We start from the raw sequence: 5,902 nt of genomic DNA on the forward strand, positions 1-5,902 counted from the left end.
GTGAGTGTTTATACATCAAGATATAGACCAAAGCAAGCTATCTTTGCACATGCACTGTACGCGCCGAAAGAAGTGGTTTCGTTCTACAAAAAATTTTTTTTCATACATCATAGTTTAGGCAACAGAACCAAAAATCATCTGTCACATTACCCTTGAGTGAATTGATACCGGTCTTGGAAGACATTCTTTGTTGTATGAACTGCGATTTCTTTAGGCGCTGCCACGTGTTCTGAGATTATTTCTCGGGACAAAAAAGAAGACCACACGGGCGTAGCTCACGCCTTGATGCAAGAAGCTCGCCTCAGAGAGAGAGAGAAAAACATTTATTGAAATCTCAATGAGATTAGCGGTGGGCCGTCGTCTTCATCGTTGACGTCTGGCCTCTTCGCAAGGACGGGCCCCCATCCCAGGGCTTAGCTGAGTCTTGCTGCTTCGCATGCGTGCTGCACAAGGGCCCTTTGGGCTGTGAGCTCGCTGCTGGTGAGCAGACCCTCCCTCCGTCAACCCGGCCTCGCCCGCAGCCCGGGTGGTGTTCATCTTGAAGACCCCCTGTGGGAATTCGGCCATATTTCTTCCTCAGCTTGCAGTGGAGAGCGAGGTGAAGTGCCCGGACCTCGCCACAACATGCATCTCTGCGGACAGAAGCCTACAGAAGGTATACACTGTTTACGCACTGACACCATGAAGCAGACGCTGTTTGTAGCAAATGCGAGGACATCGTGAGAGAGCATTGTTCTTTAGCCATCCTTTTGCGCAGGACATCTACGTGTCTGGGCCAGTGGGCATGCTTCACACCGGACGCCTGTGCGCTAAGATCGCAAGCGAGGTGAAGTACATTTGTGCCGCTAGAACCTTTGTGTCTGCGGTCAGAAGCCTGCACACAGGAGAAATAGTTCACGCACCACCTCCGTCATGCAAGCGCTGATTGCAGCGAATACGAGGTCATTTTGAGAATGCGATGTTTTTTCGCGTCTTTTTTTGCGAAGGACATGGAAGGACGGCACCCACTAGAGATGCCGCTCAGCTGCCATACGCGTGCGGAGATCTTCAAACGCAAATTTGTTTCCATCCCTGACGTGCAGGCTGTGATCGCCTTTCTCGTCTGCCGCGCCCAACTCGGCGAGAACACGAAGGGTGAGCAGGCCTTTCCGCAAACAGGTCTCTTTGAAAAATGTCCTGAAAAAAACGGCGCAATGAATGACACGCTGGCATGCCATTCAGGAGTCTTGCACTTGGAGCTCACCAGGAGTTATTTATGGAGCATTGGAAAGAATAAGCTTCCGCAGTGCATGATGCTCTGGCTCTGTGAGGTGAGCAAATATGCAAATTTGCGCTACGAGCACAGCTGCATGCGAATTCCCCTCGACACCTGTGACGTGCAGAAAGAATGAAAGTAGTTGATTCAGGCTCAAAATAATCATGGTGATTTGAAACCGTCACTTTTTTTACTGAAACCTGAAGCACAGGTCATAGCACAGCGATAATGGAGAAATGCAGAATATCACTGCTCTTGCGAGCTATTTGCATTTCTAGCGACCAGGGTTCTAATTTACTCGGTGGAAGACTTCCTGAAGTGCATAATTGTTAAACAATTATTGGATGTGTTTAGATGTGGGGTGAATACCTCTCCAGAGCTTTCGTGTCGATTCCAGCACCCGTCGTATAGCACGTAAGCCGTTGGACGTATAGCCGTAGGACAAGCATTTCATCAAAACTTAAGAAAACCGGAATGCTGTGCGAATACACAACTGACGTTGACACTTTCGTGACGCTAGTGGCACAGCTGTTATTGTAAATATTCTAACTCCTCTTGGAGCAAATATTATGATGTGACTGTCGCTGCATTTCTCATCGCTGAAATTCCGTGCAAATATGAATGTTACGGATATGCGATTAAAGAGCAGGATTGCATTGCTTTTTGACGTACCTACTTTAGTATTCAGCGTATCGTTTTTGTGCACTCTGCTATTGAAATATCACAAGCGAAAATCAAACTTGCGCACCTGGATCTTCTCACAAAAGTGAGAAATGACCACGAGACCATTCCTCAATTTTGGTGAACTTTGCGGCGGAAGGGTATATTCCTGCGCTACCTTTAACCAAGCGTTCAGACCAAAAAAGCCATCTGCTCCGGCTCATCGTGATATCGTGTGGCGCTCTGACATTAGATTACTGCCGCTGTATACTCAGCGCAGACGCCCGGGGACATAGCAAACCATCCGGGCGCAAGAGATGACATGGCGGTGACTGCGTACCGTTCGAATGTTAAATTGGTTCCCAGCTACAAGAAAGCGGATGAATCTGAGAAAAAACACCGTCGACTTTGCAGCTTGTGCATCGACACCAAAATCCTTCCAGGATGAAAATTCTGAGGGCGTATTTAATTAAGCTGTCAACAAATTAAAAAAAAACTCGTCCCATTTAGGCACACTGTACAGCTGCGAAAACGAATGTTTGGAACGTGGAATCAAAAAGCCAGCCTTCCAGGTAGTATTCGTATTCTTGTAGATAGTGTCCAGCCTGTGATAGCGAATGAGGCTCGAAAGGCAACGCAGGAAAGAAACGTACAGAGACGAGGCGACACGGGCGGGGACACGTCGCAACGCTGGGCCACCAAACAAGCTGTCTATGCTTTGCAGAATGACATATTCGGAGGCAATGCGGCTACGTGACTGCGGAAAGAAGCACAGACGAGCTTTTTTTTGAATGTGTAGAAGGTGTAGTCTATCAAACCCAGTTGAGTTGTGGAAAAAACATGTTGGGCAGACTGGGAGATGCGTAAAGGATAATGTAAGAGAACACTCAATGAACGTAAAAAATGCACGTGATGAAAAAGATTTTGAAGCTTTTCTCGCTAGCCACGGCCTCACTTGCAGTAATTGTTCCCCTAATCTTGAGAGAACCGTTATCACCAGTTAAGACAAATAGCTTACCGCCAGGAAGATCGCGGCATCAAAACAGATTTGTAATCTCGGGATAGCCTGTATCAGTAGGGCTTCTATCACCCTATCCGACAGAGAGAGGACTTACCTGCGCCTTCATCGTTGATGACTGTAGTCGTCCAGATTAAACATACCCGTGCATTGGCCCACAATAAATTGGTAAGTTTATTGCCGTCCTTGTCGCCACAGCTCCGTCCATGTGTTTGCTGCGCTGTAGCAACAAGCCCAGATTTCCACCTTAGTCAATTCAGGCTGTATCTAACAAGAATCATTGCCAGTAGTTAGAAATTGGAGCTGAGCATAGCCGAGCCCACTGAAAACCTTTTCAAGTGGAATGTGAGGCAGTATAGCAGTATCGGTGCACTAATATTAGAGACTTTCAGCCTTGCGGAGACATAGTACAACGTAGATGTATACCGGTTTACCGGACGCCGGCTCCGCCCGCGCAGTAGAAGAGCATATGGCCAGGCGGGGCCACTGAGCGTGCGCAGGGGCAGCCCGGCATTTAGGTACTTTTCTACGGTAGTCCCTCTCCGCCCGGCAGAAATTCTCTGTTAAGAGTAGGTCCACTGAGCGCAAATATGAGCACGCCTGCCTAACCAAGAAGGCGGCCGACTGTCGCGTCGGGATTAAACCACCTTCCGCCCATTCGTCTGCAGGTACCTCCACCGAGGTTCGTTGCCTTCACGAAATGCTGGCCTTCGATGCGGAGTTCGCACGCTTCAAAAAGGAACTGACGCGAGGTGCAGACGTCGACAGTGTTGAGAGGTCCCACAGCAACTGCCTGGGCGCGTCCTTCTGCTCTGACCCGCGGCCATCCGCGACGGCCGCCTGTGATGGCACTCAGCGCACGCTGCTGCCGCCGGAGAGCGCTGAATCAGAGTGAGTGATTTTTAACACAGACGGACGGACGGACGGACGGACGGACGGACGGACGGACGGACGGACGGACGGACGGACAGACAGACAGACAGACAGACAGACAGACGGACGGACGGACGGATGGACGGACGGACGGACGGACGGACGGACGGACGGACGGACGGACGGACAGACAGACAGACAGACAGACAGACAGACAGACAGACAGACAGACAGACAGACAGACAGACAGACAGACAGACAGACAGACAGACAGACAGACAGACAGACAGACAGACAGACAGACAGACAGACAGACAGACAGACAGACAGACAGACAGACAGACAGACAGACGGACGGACGGACGGACGGACGGACGGACGGACGGACAGACGACGGAACGGACGGACAGACGGACAGACGGACAGACGGACAGACGGACAGACGGACAGACAGACAGACACTTCTATTCTGCCGGTTTTCATACAGCTTAAATCTAGCCTACTAAAGCCTCAAAGGGCTTTAGTGGCAGCGCCCAGAAAACTGCGAACAATGGCAAAAATGGAGACCTTGCAGCAAACATAACCACAAATAAAAAAAAACTCAACAACACAAAGAGACGAAACTTATTACAACATGAAGAGGGATGACAGATATTTTGAGATAAGACAGTGACATCAGATGAAATAATTTTGGGGCAGGAGCAACGCAGACGTAGAGCAAATTTTTTTGTTATATTTAATTATCTTGCGGAATGCACGAGGTGGCAAAGTATTGAAAGAGACAGGCACAGATTATTGACGTGTGCGCTTTCCGTACCGGGTTGAGGAGCGAGGAATGCAGTAACACTAGTTTGGTCTTAAATAACTTGCAGGAACATATGAAATGGTTAACTCATTATACCCGAAATGTTTTAGCACAATAGTTTCTGTTAACAAAGCGTTTAAACTTGGAAGCTTTATTCTTCTAAAAATATCAATCTCATTACCAATAGATAGGTCATAGGCAATATTCTTTAAAAGAGAACGCAGAAGTTAATTCGCCCTGTGCGGACAGCGAACCATGCAGTGACCTTAAGCAGTGATTCCATATATAAGAACACTATAGGCTAGAGCATGTGTAACACATTTACGGACAGAAAACGGCATAAAATATCTAATATCAAACAGCACACACGATACAGCACGAAGTATTTGGCAAACAAAAGAAAGGTGTGAGTTCCAAGTGAGATCGCTGTGGAAGATGAGGCCAAAATATTTGAGCGACTTCACATTTTTTACTGGTACGCAGTTGCAATGAAGACAGGAGGAAGTGTGGAAATAGGATGACTAAACTTAAATTGTTTTTAGGGTTGTGAAAACATATAGGTTGCGTTTTATAAGTATTAAAATTGATAAGGCTAGGTTTGAATAGCTGTCATTTGTAATGCTGTAACTGTATCACTGTATTTCTTTACGCCTGAAACAATAACAGTGTCGTCAGCATATTGGAACAATAAAGATGGCACATTGTTAGCAAGATCATTAATTTATAGATTGAATAGAAAAGGACTTAATATGGAACCTTATGGAACTCCGGCTGTAACTGCCGTGAAATCGCTATGGAGTCTTGAAATCGACAGATATTGCCGCCTATCTTGTAAAACGTTGGTAAGCAATTGCAAAAATGAACCCCGAAATCCCAGTGCAGAAAATTTTTCAAGCTAAAGAACGTGGCAGATGGTGTAAAAAGCCTTGCTTACGTAATGAAAAAGGGAGCATATGACTTGATTTTTATCGAAAACTGAATTTTGCACGTGTGAGAATTCTACAATAAGGACTGTTGTTCCTTTCAATAACAGCAGAATGGCCGATAGCTGGCTACACAGTGACATGTACGTTTACAGTTTTTACCCCGGAAAGGAATTAAAACACATAAACTTATGAACCACCTTAAAGTTCTTTACATTTCCTACATGAAATTCTTGGCAAGAGGGTCTTAAGCGCGAAATCTCTTCACGTTCTTTTCCAACGCCGCCTTAAAGGCATATCCACCGAGTTAAACCCAGCGCATTTCATTGAGATGAACACCTCAAGAAAGCGGGTTTTCATGTCTCGGT

General features: G+C 46.9%; 1 long non-coding RNA gene across 1 annotated transcript; it reads left to right on the plus strand.

Annotated features, from left to right (window-relative positions):
• The first annotated feature begins 567 nt into the window (after positions 1–567).
• LOC144099542 (uncharacterized) lies at positions 568–3,813 on the plus strand. The gene is made up of 3 exons (XR_013307426.1): positions 568–655; positions 758–826; positions 3,602–3,813. It is a non-coding gene; the product is annotated as an uncharacterized LOC144099542 (long non-coding RNA).
• Positions 3,814–5,902: the final 2,089 nt, after the last annotated feature.

This window comes from Amblyomma americanum, chromosome 1 (genome assembly GCF_052857255.1).
Source record: "Amblyomma americanum isolate KBUSLIRL-KWMA chromosome 1, ASM5285725v1, whole genome shotgun sequence".
NCBI classification, from domain to species: domain Eukaryota; kingdom Metazoa; phylum Arthropoda; class Arachnida; order Ixodida; family Ixodidae; genus Amblyomma; species Amblyomma americanum.